Source organism: Schistocerca gregaria, chromosome 7 (genome assembly GCF_023897955.1).
Source record: "Schistocerca gregaria isolate iqSchGreg1 chromosome 7, iqSchGreg1.2, whole genome shotgun sequence".
NCBI classification, from domain to species: Eukaryota; Metazoa; Arthropoda; class Insecta; order Orthoptera; family Acrididae; genus Schistocerca; species Schistocerca gregaria.
In genome coordinates, this window is record NC_064926.1 from 450,511,429 (window position 1) to 450,528,943 (window position 17,515).

Below are 17,515 nucleotides of genomic sequence, written 5' to 3' on the forward strand. Positions count from 1 at the left end.
AAAGATTAAGGAAAAGCAAACCTACGTTTCTAGCATTTGTAGACTTAGAGAAAGCTTTTGACAACGTTGACTGGAATACTCTCTTTCAAATTCTGAAGGTGGAAGGTGTAACATACAGGGAGCGAAAAGCTATTTACAATTTGTACAGGAACCAGAGGGCAGTTATAAGAGTCGAGGGACACGAAAGGGAAGCAGTGGTTGGGAAGGGAGTGAGACAGGGTTGTAGCCTCTCCCCAATGTTATTCAATCTGTATATTGAGCAAGCAGTGAAGGAAACAAAAGAAAAATTTGGAGTAGGTATTAAAATCCATGGAGGAGAAATAAAAACTTTGAGGTTTGCCGATGACATTGTAATTATGTCTGAGACAGCAAAGGACTTGGAAGGGCAGTTTAACGGAATGGACAGTGTCTTGAAAGGAGGATATAAGATGAACACCAACAAAAGCAAAACGAGGATAATGGAATGTAGTCTATTTAAGTCGGGTGATGCTGTGGGAATTAGAGTAGGAAACGAGGCACTTAAAGTAGGTAAGGAGTTTTGCTATTTGGGGAGCAAAATAACTGATGATGGTTGAAGTAGAGAGGATATAAAATGTAGATTGGCAATGGGAAGGAAAGCGTTTCTGAAGAAGAGAAAAAACTGTTAACATCGAGTATAGATTTAAGTGTCAGGAAGTCGTTTCTGAAAATATTTGTATGGAGTCTAGCCAAGTATGGAAGTGAAACATGGACGATAAATAGTTTGGACAAGAAGAGAGTAGAAGCTTTCGAAATGTGGTGCTACAGAAGAATGCTGAAGATTAGATGGGTAGATCACATAACTAATGAGAAGGTATTGAATAGAATTGGGGAGGAGTTTGTGGCACAACTTGACAAGAAGAAGGGACCGGTGGGTAGGACATATTCTGAGGCATCAAGGAATCACAAATTTAGCATTGCAGGGCAGTGTGGAGGTTAAAAATTGTAGAGGGAGACCAAGAGATGAATACACTAAGCAGATTCAGAAGGATGTAGGTTGCAGTAAATACTGGGAAATGAAGAAGCTTGCACAAGATAGAATAGCATGGAGAGCTGCATCAAGCCAGTCTCAGGACTGAAGACCACAACAACAACAACAACAACATGCAAACGAACTTCTTTTTCTGAATGGTAACACATGGCGTCACACAAGTCTGCTCATCCGAGAAGGAGCTCACAGAACTTCATTAGATTGTTCTTCCTGTTCCAGCCTACACTCCGGATCTCGCACCTTCCCACTTCCATGCTTTTGCCCCAATGAAGGATGCTCTCTGCGGCAAGCAGTACATGGATAATGAGGAACTCATTGATGCAGCAGGACGTTGGCTCCAACATCGACCATTTGAGTGGCACCATAAGGCCATACAGGCCCTCCCAGTAAGGTAGCGTAAGGCTGTCGCATTGAAAGAGATTATGTTGAAATACAGGGTTTTGCTGCCAAAAGACTGGGGAATAATATTATGTGTTGGAATACCGGATAAAACCAATTTTCCTTCAGAAAAAAAGTGTTGCATAACGACGTCATCAGTCCCCTAGAACTTAGAACTGTTTAAACCTACACATCCATGCCCGAGGCAGAATTCGAACCTGCAACCATAGCGATCGCGCGGTTCCAGACTGAAGCGCCTAGAACCGCTTGGCCACAGTGGCCAACCGCTCTTTAAGGTAATCTGCCTCGGCTGCTGTCGTATATCCTCATAGGCTGTAAGTCTCCTGCTCGCCGTTACGTCTTTTTTTCTCTTTTTATACATGTGTTCTTTCAATAATCTATGTGTGCAGTTTTTCTTGACTGACCGAGAGTCGTCTCCCAGTCCTACAAACATTGTTTTGCATCCATGCACTCTTCCGCCGATTTCAATAACTTCTAACTTTGTGTAACTCCATCATTCATGTAACTGTGGTAATTTCTTTCCAAATTATAGCTGCTTAAAATAATCTGTAGTTAACTATTACACAGGCCACTCACATTATAGTGAGCGCCATCTACGTTCGGCGTCAACATGCAATAAGCGAACTTAGACGGCAGGTGCCAGCACTAGCAGTGAAAGGTATATAAAATGTGTTGGCGGGCGGGGGAGGTGGGGGGGGAGGGCGTGGAAATGTCTAAAGCGTGCACCGTGGTTAACGTATACCGTGCGTGGCAAAATGACGCTACCCAAAAATGAAGTGAGGCAACGTTAGTGTACTAGGGCCACAGATAACAGGGATGAACGACGGCTATGGAGATGTATACGGGAGGTTACGCATGCAATTGTTGAGCAACTGACCGTCCAGGCGAACCAAGGGGCCTACCAACAGTACCTACTGTGTGACAGTTTGCGGAATGCTGCTCATCAGCGACGAAGGCTGGAATTTGCACTCCAGTTACGCAACTGGGCGTCCATTGAATGACGACTGACGGGATTTTCAGGTGAAAAGCATTTTATGTTCCATCGGACAGATGGCTGTTGGCGTGTACGGAGTGAAAAGTCTGAAAACAAACACAGTGCATGTGTTAAGGTCTCGGAAAAGGTTTTGTAACATCCTCCCGGGAGATCTCGTCATTCTGGATGGCACAATGGATCGATAACCAGGAGTATATATCGATACTTGAGGATCACGTCCACCCCTACATGCAGACTGTTTTTCCTCAGCACGATGGCATCTGTCATCAGTTTAATGCAGGGATGGGCAAATAGCGGCCCGATGGGTTTTGTGTGGCCCACCAAGACATTTACAAAAATCATAGGAAAAACAAAATTTCCCTTCCACGCGCGACTAAAAAAATCCGCGAGCGTCTGCGCTACTTGGTAGTGTGTACTACCGACAGATGTCTCTACAGTCACGCAACCAACCTAGCTGCGGTGGATTGTGGGAGCACTATCATCAGCCACCACAGGCACGAAAAAAAGCACTGTGCATCCTGCTATTGGCGCAAATTTATGCTCCACGCGGTGGCTGATGGGAGCACTGTATTTCTCCCACGCCGAGTGAATAGTACGACGTTCAGAGCAAGTTTCTTCTCTTTCAGGTGGTTTACTTGTGTTTTGTCTGTGCAGCAGTACAACGTATTATATATTTTTTTTACTTCGTTGCAATCGTGACTCCTAAGAAGAAGCGTAAGGTCGGTGATAAGTGCCGTCTGTTTAATGAAGACTGGACCACCAAATATTTCTTTATTGATGCAGGAAATAAAGCCGCATGCTTACTGTGCCATGATAAAGCTGCCATATTCAAGGAGTACAGTCTGAAACGACATCACGAAACAAAACACAGTGACTTTGGCTGCAAACTTTCAGATGAAGAACGAAAAATAAAAGCAGCGGAGTTCATGAAACGCTTGAAGAAGCAACAAGCGTTCTTTACGAAGCAAACACCGCTTCAGAATAGTGCTATAGAAGCAAGTTTCATGGTCGCCTATAACCTTCCTAAACGAAACAAACTTTTTTCGGATGATGAGTTTATTAAACAGTGCATGGTAGAGTGTGCAAATGTATTGTGTCCTGAGGTTAAAACCAAATTTGAGAGCATTTCGTTGTCAAGGAGGACTATAGCGTGGGGCATTGATTTAATTAGTGACGAACTTGCAGGCCAGATAAAGACTGGGAGCGAAGATTTTGATTGGTTTTCACTGACAATGGACGAAAGCACAGATATTGAAGAAACTGCACAAGTACTCTTCTTTATCCATGGACCTAATGAACATTTCGTCATCACCGAGGAATTACTTAGTATAGTATCCATGAAAAATAGAACCACTGCTCAGGACTTGTTAGAACGTGTTGTTAATTGTGTGGAAACAAGTGGCTTATCGTGGAACAAAATGGTAAGCATTAAAACAGATGGGTCCAGAGCTTTCTGTGGGAAAAATATGGGTATGGTGAAACTTTTAAAAAACAAGTTACAAGCTGAAGACATAGACATTGATATTTTGGATTTTCATTGTATTATACACCAGGAAAGCCTCTGCAAGACTGTACTAGACTTAAAGCATGTGGTAGATCCTTTTGTTGGTGTTGTGAACACAATCAGAGTGAAACGTCCCCTTAGAAAAATTTATACAAGACTGTGCATTAACTGACACACAATATTTTTTTAGCGCAACGCAATCTGACTTCCAAAAATCCCTACGAAAGAATGGCCCTGACTAACATTAACCTATACGTTTCACAAAGAACTTACCTCACAAAAATCATCGTTACTCAAGCTACTGCAATACGGCTACTGCCAGCTAAATAAAAGATTCAAAATTCTGAAGGCACTAACTACTGATAGGCATAGTTAGCAAATGAAAGATTTTAATACAGAACAAACAATGTATTCACCTTAATAGTCAAAATATATATAGCAGTTCATGACATCCAGTCTTACAAATTTGAAAACTCCGACATCTCTCTCCCCACGTCCACCACTGCTGGCGGCTCACCTCCAACTGCGCAACGCTACGTGCTGTTAGCATACAGCTGCTGCTGCGTAACACTACAATGGCAGACAACAATGCAAACCAGCCACAGACTGCACACGGCACAGCTAGTGATTTTCATAAAGAGCGCTACGTGGCGTTACCAATAAGAAAATCTAAAGAGCATACTTACATAGCCCCCATGCTCCCCACAAAAAAAATTACAAATTGTTTTGCGCACTGGCCAATACAGATTTGAAAATTTTTTTCATAATTACAATAACAAAGAAATGAAATGCACACACTTATCGATACAATGTTGGTCAAAAGCTAAAATTTTCTCACAGTCCATAAAGACAGTCCTGATCATTCATCAAAGTAAAATTGCAGTGTTTCTCGCAAAGTCTGAGTAGTAAAAGAAAATGCACATGGAAGTAGTGGATTTGCATGCAGTCTTGAAGAAGTAGTGTTGTCCTTCCAACGGAAAGACAGTGCTGACTATTGACATGCAGGCAGGTAATGGCCCACAACAGAGCAAACCCACAGCAGAGTCAGTCGAAGTTTTGAATAATATTGGTAGGTAGGTCAACACAGAGCAGACCCATTGTAGTCCTGGTAGAGATTATGGTATTGGTGGGCCACCAGAGGTGCAGACCCACTGCAGTCCTTGTAGAAATAATGGTATTGGTGATGGTGGTGGTGGTTAGTGTTTAACGTCCCATCGACAACGGCGTCATTAGAGACGGAGCAAAAGCTCAGGTTAGGGAAGGAAATCGGCCGTGCCCTTCCAAAGGAACCATCCCGGCATTTGCCTGAAACGATTTAGGGAAATCACGGAAAACCTAAATCAGGATGGCCGGAGACGGGATTGAACCGTCGTCCTCCCGAATGCGAGTCCAGTGTGCTAACCACTGCACCACCTCGCTCGGTGGTATAGGTGAGTCATCAAAGGTGTAGACCCATTGTAGTCCTTGTAGACATAGCCAGCAGCCATATGTTGCGACTGTTCAGGTGCACAATCACCATCGAAGAGTCTTGCGGAGAATACAGCAAGTCCATAAACCACCACTTGTGCACGCACAAAGTTTTTGGAATTGTCCTTAGAACCAGCAATGCTGTTGTCCAGTCCCTTGCTGAATTATTAACACACGTGCAAACACTATCAGTTTTTCTTCTCACATATTCTCCATATACTGTGACCAACAGAAACGCGTGCAGTGAAATGTAATTTACAAATTACTTAATTTGATCAACTGGTGTCAATTACAATTTTATAACATAAGAATACAATAACAAAGGTACAAAATATATCATTAAAGAACATAATATTACAGATAACATTTGCAGTAATACAGGCTTTACAAAAGAATCGAAATAACAAATACATCAGTGTTAGAGGAATTATGACATAAGTAAATACACTCCTGGAAATTGAAATAAGAACACTGTGAATTCATTGTCCCAGGAAGGGGAAACTTTATTGACACATTCCTGGGGTCAGATACATCACATGATCACACTGACAGAACCACATGCACATAGACACAGGCAACAGACCATGCAAAATGTCGGCACTAGTACAGTGTATATCCACCTTTCGCACCAATGCAGGCTGCTATTCTCCCATGGAGACGATCGTAGAGATGCTGGATGTAGTCCTGTGGAATGGCTTGCCATGCCATTTCCACCTGGCGTCTCAGTTGGACCAGCGTTCGTGCTGTACGTGCAGACCACATGAGACGACGCTTCATCCAGTCCCAAACATGCTCAATGGGGGACAGATCCTGAGATCTTGCTGGCCAGGGTTGTTGACTTACACCTTCTAGAGCACGTTGGGTGGCACGGGATACATGCGGACGTGCATTGTCCTCTTGGAACAGCAAGTTCCATTGTCGGTCTAGGAATGGTAGAACGATGGGTTCGATGACGATTTGGATGTACCGTGCACTATTCAATGTCCCCTCGACGATCACCAGAGGTGTACGGCCAGTGTAGGAGATCGCTCTCCACACCATGATGCCGGGTGCTGGCTCTGTGTGCCTCGGTCGTATGCAGTCCTGATTGTGGCGCTCACCTGCACGGCGCCAAACACGCATACGACCACTTTGGCACCAAGGCAGAAGCGACTCTCATCGCTGAAGACGACACGTCTCCATTCGTCCCTCCATTCACGCCTGTCGCGACACCACTGGAGGCGGGCTGCACGATGTTGGGGCGTGAGCGGAAGACGGCCTAACGGTGTGCGGGACCGTAGCCCAGCTTCATGGAGACGGTTGCGAATGGTCCTCGCTGATACCCCAGGAGCAACAGTGTCCCTAATTTGCTGGGAAGTGGCGGTGCAGTCCCCTACGGCACTGCGTAGGATCCTACGGTCTTGGCGTGCATCCGTGCGTCGCTGCGGTCCGGTCCCAGGTCGACGGGCACATGCACCTTCCGCCGACCACTGGCGACAACATCGATGTACTGTGGAGACCTCACACCCCACATGTTGAGCAATTCGGCGGTACGTCCACCCGGCCTCCCGCATGCCCACTATATGCCCTCGCTCAAAGTTCGTCAACTGCACATACGGTTCACGTCCACGCTGTCGCGGCATGCTACCAGTGTTAAAGACTGCGATGGAGCTCCGTATGCCACGGCAAACTGGCTGACACTGACGGCGGCGGTTCACAAATGCTGCGCAGCTAGCGCCATTCGACGGCCAACTCCGCCGTTCCTGGTGTGTCCGCTGTGCCGTGCGTGTGATCATTGCTTGTAGAGCCCTCTCGCAGTGTCCGGAGCAAGTATGGTGGGTCTGACACACCGGTGTCAATGTGTTCTTTTTTCCATTTCCAGGACTGTACATAAAAGATCAGAATAACTTTTGAAACATCAATTTCACACATGAGCATTAGAGCGAAACAGAATAAATAATGTGTAAACATCTTTACGAAGTAAATAACATGTTATTAATGCAAATTATATTTGAGGATAGCAGTATTCCTCATCATAGTGAATGTAGCTTAGTATTAGAAGAGAAAAAATTCTATGAAACAGTACACAGAGATAGGAAGAAAATAAATACGCAAGGGTACACAAACACATAGTGGGATAACACAAAAGGAAAGGACAGGGTTTGTTTTCAGGGTATCATTTGGTACTGCAGTCCAACCCAAAACTTCATTCCATAGATCTTTCGTCTTATTTCAACATTTGTTTCCACCAAAAACATCCTATCAAAGCATGCTTTTTGTATTTATATGTTCACATATTTCTTACCTCATTATTTATTTTCCATCATCTTATCTCATCATTTGTTTCCAAGAAAATTCTACCTAAACCTGTTGTCCCTAAACCCTACTTTTTTTTCCTATCCTCTTTCAAAATACTTTTTTGGCCAAACCATTTTCTTATAGCTTCTCAATGCATTCCTTCCAATTCATCATATCTCATTCTCTTATATAGTCTACTCCCTCTTAAGCTAACTTATACCTACTGAGCTCAGATGCTAAACTAAGGGACGAGGCAATGCAGCAGCAAAAAACAATTAATACAAACAGCAATGACAAAAAAATGCAAGTAAGCAAAGCAAGTAGCAATAAATGTAATAACTTATACCTAAACATGACAAACCCACAAGCAGAAAAAATAGTACACTAAAGACAACAATGCAGATAAGGGAAATGTATATTCACATCTTAATGTCTATATAATTAAAGTGGTGCACCACAAAAACTTATTGTAAAAAAATATTACCATGTACTTAAAAAGAAAATTCTGTATGCAATTCCTGTGAAGGGAAATGTCTTTTTGAGCTCCTTCTTTTTTTTAAGTACATCATAAAGTTATTATTTACTGGATCTGTAGGCATGAAATATTTATATTAGTACATCCATTAAATTTTATAGTAACCAATGCTGCAGTGCAGCTAGAAACTAGGTATTAAACAAAATAGGCAAAACAAGGCGTGAAACATCATTCACTAGCAATATGGCGTTTCATAATGCAGTAAACAATCTTTCAACTAGCAAGACAATATCCGTGAAATGTTTCTCATCATTTCATTTCAGTAAATATCATAAATTAAGAGCTCCACAGAGTAATATTATGTTTTCTAGTTTGGGCGTGTCGTATTTGCGATGCTTTCGACAAAGAAATGTCAACAGCGAAGATAATGGCCTCCGTTTTTTTTCACCTAATGGCTTTCTTTTGTCAGACGACTATCTCTCAGCTGGGAGCCCAAAACGCATTATGTCAAGGCCACTTACCTTTCTTACTGAAATATTGACCACAGCAGTTTCCACTACAGTGACAGTCTCATATAAAAATATATTCACAGGTTGAGAATTTGCGTTACAAATGTGTAGAAAATAAAATCCTATAAATATAACAATGTCCAAAAAATTTTCGTCGGCATTGTAATACGTTCACGCATTTACATACATTTCATAACCCTTAAAGTACGATTTTCGGTTTCCAACATCCTTTTTCACAAACCAGAGTCCCTAACCACTACTCATTATTTCTTACCTTATTACACATATACATATTCGTCGATACTTCTTCATTATTTCATCATAACAGATACGTGGCATAACCAAATAACTCATATAGCATCAGCTTAAACATACCTTAGCAGCATAATTCACATCGTCCTCGCAATAATATCATAACACCTCAGTCAAATCTCAAAAACGTCATAGCTTTCTGCAATAATTTCAAAACCTAAAAAAATTCTCTGCTCATGTCAAAAGTGTCATCTGCCTCAAACGCACTTTAACAATCATGATCCCATACCAAACATGTCATTCAAAGCTCTTATAGTATCACAATGGTTCCAAAAAAATATGAACAGTTCACAAAGTACAGACAAAATACAATTTCGTAAGTGTGAAGTTATCCAACTGTGTAATTATGTAAACATCTGTCACTGATGTAGTAAAATGAATGTTTGTCTCTCCCAGTTAAATGATCAGATAGCTCTGTAATTAATGTGTTAGAGAAATATGGTACCGATGTCTCAAGTTGTATAAGCAAATACCATATTAGCTAGGGCTCCTTGTGCTTGCCATACACATGGTACACAAAGTAAGCGTGTACCCCCCTGAGGATTAATGTAATTATATCCTCAGGTGTTGCAGATTACAGCAATGGAATGAAATGTATCACAAAAAACTTTCTTTGTAATTCAACAATCTTGAAAAATAAATGGTTTAAGTACCAAATTAATCACTCAAATGCGTGCCCTGTAGTGCTAAATGTGCGTTTTGCTGTAAGATAATTCTGTGGAACTGTCGTAGTTATCGTCCTCTGTAAGCAAAGTTCTGCTCAAGTCAATGTAGTTACCTCATCATAAACGAAGGTGAAATGCTTTCCGTATAGATATCGTAGTTATTACGTACCTTACCGTGATCAAGAAAGTACTATAATGTAACGTATTGTTGTGCTACGATAAAGGCTGTCTCATTGTAGCTCTACCACAAAAGTTACTATTAAAACATGTTTTACTTTCCAGAATAATACAGAAAAACTGTGCAGATATAAAACGATACACCGCAAAAGCAACAATGTAAATCGTGTCACATATTAGTAGCGTCGTGATATAATCGTGTAGCTATCAGAGAAATCAAATGCTAAGTCATCTTTAATCTCACCGAATGTACTTCAAATAAAGAATGTATTTTCAAGTAAACCAAAATGTTGCATTAAAATCTCATTAGCAGTACTGGTAAATGTTCTAAGTATGTAAGCCTTATAGTCGTTACGTAATCGTGCAACTAACAAGCAAGTATGTACACACACAATAACACTGTGACGTCTGTTCACTATAACAATGCACTCGTAAATACTGTCTAAATATGTTCCATAGGTTCTAGACTGGATAGTTAACTTCAGAACATTGTTGCATGTTAACAGTTTCTCAGTGTGACAAAGAATACTAGAAATGTGAAGTGAAATATTTTATGGCAAAGACAAAGTTAAAAAGCAGATTATATTTCAATAAACGGTTTTACATGTGAAATTTGGTGAAATCTTTTACCCTTTATAGTACTCAGAGTTTGAACTTGAATGCAGTTATCATGAGGTATATGTCGGTAAAGAACAGTAAAATTTTTCTCAAGCTTAGCGTCTATGTTTTTTTTCTCTGAGCCAGCCGGCGCAGGTGGCTGCCTGCGGTGCGAGTCATTGCCTGTCTCTTTGATGGCGCGCGTCGTTATTGGGATTTGGAGACTTAACTTCTACAAATTCACCTTGACGAGAAGGCACTGACCTGTTTGAAGCTCACCAGTTCCGATGGAATTCAGCTCTGTCGTTTTGTCGGTAGTTTACATAGTTTCTTGTTTGTCGGTCATGTGGTGGAGAATTTCTCCCGGAATCGTAATGCGATGGGCCGTTGCGTCTGAAGTTATTCTGTCTCCCTTGATCATAGTTATTTTGGTTTCCATAGTGTCTGTTTCTCTTATTGTCTCTGTGATAGTCAGTACCGCGGAGAGGTGATCTTTCCATGTAATTATTACTACTCTGCCAACGGTTGTCATACGGGTGGTGTCTGTTTTGGTCACAATTTATGTTGTACGAATAGCCTTGTCGTGTATTATTTCTGTCATCGCGGAATTGTGACAGGTGTGACCTGTAATTTTGTGCTCCTGTTTTCACGTCCCGCGATTGTCAGTGTCAATTTCCAGTTCTTGTAGCAGTCCCTGAAAAGCTTCAATGTCATCTTTGCAACATCCCGCCAAAATCATAGTCGTAAATGTTCAGGCAATTTAATTAAGCAAATGTGGATGAGTTCTGTGGGGCTGTATGGGTTTGAAAGATATTGATTCTTATGTAACATGTCTTCAAAATATTTCACAAGACTGGAAAATTCAGATTGTTCGAAATATTTCGTCATAATGATGCTGTGTTTTACTCGGTCTTGTGTAGCTTGAGACCAATATGCTGAGAGGGAAGCATGAAAAAATTCTCCTTCACTGTGACAATCGTGAATGCCCGATCGCATTCTTACAGCTGTATCTTTCTCTAAGTAGTCACACATAAATTCTAATCTGTGCTGTAATGACCAGTTAGAAGGAAAACAATGAGAGAATTGATGAAGCCGCGCTTGTGGATGAATGTCGTTGCCGGAATTCTTAAATGTTTTGAATTTACGTGTAGTAATGAACAGCTTATAGTCAAAATGATCATGTCGGCGAGTCGCATGTCGGTCATTGTTACGTCGTTTCGGCGGTTCCATCTCAAAATTGGTGTACCTTGACAATTTCTTTCATGATTTCCGAAATGTCCTGTGTCATTATTTTGTGGTTGTTCTGTATTTCTATGTCCCTCTTCCCGTACTGGGGCGCGAGTGTCCTCTGAAATATGTAATTCTTGTATTACTTGAGCCAACTGATCTTGTACTTCCCGCATTTCTCCTTTGTACTGTGTGTTGATTTGATTTTGATTCTGTTTGAATTTTCTAATTTGTTCATACTCTTCAGTGTCAGTGAAGGCTACAGGTTTTGTGTCATTCAGATCATCATCTACCTTTGTAGATAAGTTAGTGAACTGATCTGAAAGTTCGGCTACTTTATCAGATAGTGAACTAATTTCCTCCATGTGTCTTTCTGAACCAATTATCAGAGTATATACTGTGTCCTTTAAATTCTCTTGAGTTTTTGCAAGTTGCGTATCCGAATCGGTAGATGCAAATGAGTCATTTAGCTTGCAAGGTCTCATGATTTTCATGAACAATAGTTGGCAGTTCTTTTATGGCTGCTTTCGTGATTCTGTAATGCATTTTCATGGCGTGAAAAAATAGGTTGAAAATGCTCACAAATTTGTGTTTTTACGTCATTACAGACTTTTTGACATTTCGATTCGATTTTATGTAATTCAGTAGTGTTTGTTCAAGCGTATGTTCCACTAAGTCTAAATTTTGAAGCTTTTGTTTCATTGAGTCTAACTTTTGAAGATTTTGTTCCATTGTGTCTAACTTTTGAAGCTTTTGCTGTGTTTGTCTCTGATTTTGTTCCATTGTGTCTAACTTTTGAAGATTTTGTTCCATTGTGTCTAACTTTTGAAGCTTTTGTCCCATTTGTTGCATTAATTGTAATAACAATGCACTGGTGTCTGAAACATGTTCCTTAGTGCTATTCGGCAATGCATTTGAACTGGCAATATTCGCAGTTTGAAAAACAGAAAATGTGTCTTGACTTATTTGAGAAAATGGTGAAGACGCAAGACCTGAATCTACAGTATTTGCAAGATTGTGTCCTGTCATTTCAGAATCCTGAGGCGAGCTGTTGCCGACCGATCGATCGACAATGCTTCCCTGTTCACTAATTGTTTCACTGCCTACACCATTATTTGCAACCCGCTCCATTTCCCTATGCACAGTTACCAAATTACTACTTTGAACATTTGTTAATTCATTACATTGTGGCGCTAACACACTGCTTTCGTCTTCACTGTCATTTCTCAGTTTACTTTGGAGCCTAGTATTACGTTTTTCACACACCATTATTGTCACAAAATTTCACACGATAACACAAAAAAGCACAATTTGAAGAGCAAAAATAAGAGAACACATTAACATAGCACTGAAAATAATATCTAGTTAATTGCAACCGCAGATGCGAAATACTTCGTGCAAAACTAAATGCATGCCACAACTATTTTACTGTACAACAATGAAAGACTGCAACTACAAAGGAAATTCTGTCTATGATTACGCACTAGCAATAAACAAAAGCTACACTAATTACACAAACTACAAGAAAAAAATCAGAAGATTCCAGTGCGGTATCCTCGGCTAAGGCTTGACATATGAAACGTCCCCTTAGAAAAATGTATACAAGACTGTGCGTTAACTGACACACAATATTTTTTTAGCGCAACGCAATATGACTTCCAAAAATCCCTACGAAAGAATGGCCCTGACTAACATTAACCTATAAGTTTCACAAATCACTTACCTCACAAAAATCTTCGTTACTCAAGCTACTGCAATACAGCTACTGCCAGCTAAATAAAAGATTCAAACTACTGAAGGCACTAACTACTGATAGGCATAGTTAGCAAATGAAAGATTTTAATACAGAACAAACAATGTATTTACCTTAATAGTCAAAATATATATAGCAGTTCATGACATCCAGTCTTACAAATTTGAAAACTCCGCCATCTCTCTCCCCACGTCCACCACTGCTGGCGGCTCACCTCCAACTGCGCAACGCTACGCGGTGTTAGCATACAGCTGCTGCTGCCCAACACTACAATTGCAGACAACAATGCAAACCAGCCACAGACTGCACACAGCACAGCTACTGATTTTCATACAGAGCGCTACGTGGCGTTACCAATAAGAAAACCTAAACAGCCGACTTAACAAGAGCAAGGGCATTCCATGACAGACAGTTCAAATCTCTTCTTGAGGAGATGGGGGCACAACATGAAGATGTAATTTACCGTAACAGTGTGAGGTGGTTGAGCTTGGGCAAAGGATTAAAAAGAGTCTGGGCATTACAGGATGAAATTATTTTATTTCTTTACCCTAAGGAGGTATCTCATGATTTAGTTGCAAAAGTAGGATGTGAAGAGTGGAGGTATGAGATGATGTTCACAGCTGATATTTTTGAAAAACTGAGTGAGCTGAATGTGACATTGCAGGGAAAGGGGTTGTTTGCTCTTGAAATGTGGACACATGTCAATGCATTTAAAAAAAAAAACTAGATCTGTTTTCGAAGGCAAGTAAATGAAGGCAAATTTTGTCATTTCCCTTTACTAGAGAAACAGAAGGTACCTGGAAGTGTTTCAGCTAAGATTAGGGATTATCTGTAGAGTTTAGAAGCTGAGTTCACTACAAGATTTCAGGATTTTAAGAAAACAGCCTCAATTTAATGTTTTATCGTATCCCATCACTGCTGATACTGACACTGCACCACAGGAGCTGCAACCTGAACTGATTGACATGCGGGCACATCACGCAGTGAAAGAAATGTTTAGTGCTGTAGCTTTAGTTGACTTTTATAAATCTTTGTCAGCTGAAAAATTTCCATGTATCAAGAAATTTGCATGCGAAATGTTCTCCATATTTGGATCGACGTATATTTGTGAATAAAGTTTTTCTTGCTTGAAAATCAACAAGAGAAAGTACCGAAGCTGTTTAACAGATAGTAATTTGCAGGCTGTGATGAGAATATCAACTAGCAGTCTGACTCCTGATTTCAAAAAAATTGTTCAAAATTGTGAAAGGATGCATTTGCCCCATTAAACTTGTTTTAAAATTTAATGTACTTGGAGATGATATAAAATTAGCAAAACAAATGAAATTGAGCACAACTGTCTTATTTGAGGATGTCAGAAGGAAAGAGGTACAAGTGACTTCAGTCTTATCAAAATTATAAGAAGTATACTTATACCCATTTGCTTCCGACTCTTTCATTTATATCTAATGATTTTTATGATACCTTTTATGAAACGTAAAGCTAATTAATCAATGGACTTGCTATATTGTCCGCAAGACTCTTCGATGGTGATTGTGCACCTGAACAGTCGCAACAGATGGCTGCTGGCTGTATCTACAAGGCCTGCAGCGGGTCTGCACCTTTGATGGCCCCCTAGTACCATACTCTCTACCAGGAGAACAGTGGGTCTGCTCTATGATGACCTACCTACCAATATTCTTCAAACCTTCGACTGACTCTGCTGTGGGTTTGCTCCGATGTGACCCATTACCTGTCTGCATGTCAAGAGACAGCACTGTCTTTCCGTTGGAAGGACAACACTACTTCCTCAAGACTGCATGGAAATCCATTACTTCCGTGTAAATTTTCTTTTACTGCTCAGACTTTGAGGAAAAAAAAAGAAAACTAATTACTATTGTGATGAATGATGAGGACTGCCTTTATGAGAACAATTTTTGCTTTTGACCAACATTGCATCAATAAGTGTGTGCATTTGATATCTTTGTGATTGTAATTAGGAAAATTTTTATCAAATCATTATTGGCCACTTCTAACATTCTGCGTGGTGTCTGTCTGTTCCAAGTCGTGTCTCCCTACCACTTTCGCGCAACGACGCTCTGAGCGTGTTTTTTAGGGAATTGACTAGTTTGAACCTGGGACTTGTTGCTGGTAAGGAGACGCCAGACCACACATGCCATGTAGAATTCAGAAGAGTTCAGTGAGACTAGCGATGATATAACCAAATACTTAATGATTTCAGCATCAGCTCCACTGCACTCCCTGTAAAAGAATCTTAATACTAACTAAATTTAGTGGAAGGGGTTCAAGGCTTTCCTATTTTTAGTTATCTGGTAAAATAACGTCGAAAAAGCAGTTAAGTTTACCATTAGAAATTTTATTCTACTCACAAAACATTGTTTATAAATTGCACTATTGATAAAAGGAAATGTTTTAATACAGGATGGTAAAAACCAACTGCGTTCAACAAAAATGTGAACGAATATTCCCTGAATGGGTTTCCAAGTTCTACAATGGATCGAAGGATGACATATGCGATATCACATCTATAATCTAGGTTTAAATTAAGTTCCACAAAAGAGAAAACTATCAAAATGGTCTATAGTGACCCTCATTATCTTTAACTACTTATCTAACTTGTCGTAAATTACAGTCGCTGATGTGACTTCTCAATAACTATATAACAGAAAAATCATTGCGTTTCAGATTTTTACTTCAAGTGCCAAATGTGAACACCATGAGCTTTAATTGACGATCGACATTAGTATTACATAAAAAGAGGATGTAACAGATGAGACTTCTGCAGTTCTGAGTGAAGCCTTATGCGCTGAAAAATGCGACATCGCGTGCGTTCATTATCTTGTCGGTTTTCGTCAGGGGGTGGCGGCCGGCGCAGCTCCGCTCACCTCACAGACTCAGAAGCAACTCTCGCCTAACTTCTCCTTACTACAATTTACCGAAGTTGGTTTAAAAATACTATCTGGCTGTGTTTTCATCTGACCAATCAGGGTCTCAATGTTAACCTTAAGCTCCACCTACAAAAATTCTGTCTATCCAATGGGAAACGTTATACTTTTCGTGGTGGGGCAATGTTTTTAAAGTTTGCAACGTAACAGAGACGCGAAAATGTCTCACGCTAAAACTTGCAGCTGGTGTGGTCCTTTTAGCGTTATCGTAAGACCTATTCTGTTCTTCTGGAGGGCTCTATCTTTTAACATGGGCTGGGGGGTGGTCCTGGCGTAATAGAGACGCGAAAAAGTCTCACACTAAAACTTGCGGTTGGGATGTGGTCCTAGCGGTTAACTGGCAACGTAGGTGTCCGTCCCTTACCGTAGGGCCTTCCAGCTTAACACGGTTCTGCTCTCGGCTTCTGTTCTCGTTTCTCCCCTCGGAACTGCGTCTGTCTCGTGGTGGGAAGGTATGACATGCGTTTAGGCATTCTTGTGTTAGTCTGTGGTATTCCATTTGCTCACTCGTTACTCGTATTACTTTGGTTAATTTAATGTCACGATTTATTCGGAGCTATGTGACATACTACTGGATTTGTTATCATGTCAGGGTTTTCATGGAAGGTGTTGAATTTGCCTGACACCTTACACACTGCCTAAAACAATTTGTAAATTTGTTTGTGGGGAGCATGGGGGCTATATTAGTAGGCTGTTTAGGCTTTTATGTTGGTAACACCACGTAGCGCTCGGAATGAAAATCACTGACTGTGGTTGGTTTGCGGTGTTGGAATATTTGCTATTCTAGTGTTGGGCAGTTGGACGTGAACAGTGCGTATTTTTGCGCAGTTGGAGGTGAGCCACCAGCAGTGTTGGATGTGGGGGAGAGATGACAGAATTTTGAGAGTGGACAATCTGCAAGTGTGTCTATCAGAAAGAGTAAATTTGCAATATTGGATATCATGAACTGAAATATATATTGTGACTTTTGAATATTATTAATGTAAATACATTGTTTGTTCTCTACCAAAATGTTTCATTTACTAATTATGCCTATCAGTAGTTAGTGCCTACAGTAGTTAGAATCTCTTATTTAGCTGGCAGTATAGGCGCTTGCTGTATTGCCGTCGTTCGAGTAACGAAGATTTTTGTGAGGTAAGTGATTCATGAAAGGTATAGGTTATTGTTAGTCAGAGCTATTCTTTTGTAGGGATTATTGAAAGTCA

General features: G+C 40.6%; 1 non-coding gene across 1 annotated transcript; it reads right to left on the reverse strand.

Annotated features, from left to right (window-relative positions):
* Window positions 1–5,252: 5,252 nt before the first annotated feature.
* Window positions 5,253–5,325, reverse strand: Trnaa-cgc (transfer RNA alanine (anticodon CGC)). Its single transcript has one exon. It is a non-coding gene; the product is annotated as a tRNA-Ala (tRNA).
* Between the last annotated feature and the right edge of the window lie 12,190 nt (window positions 5,326–17,515).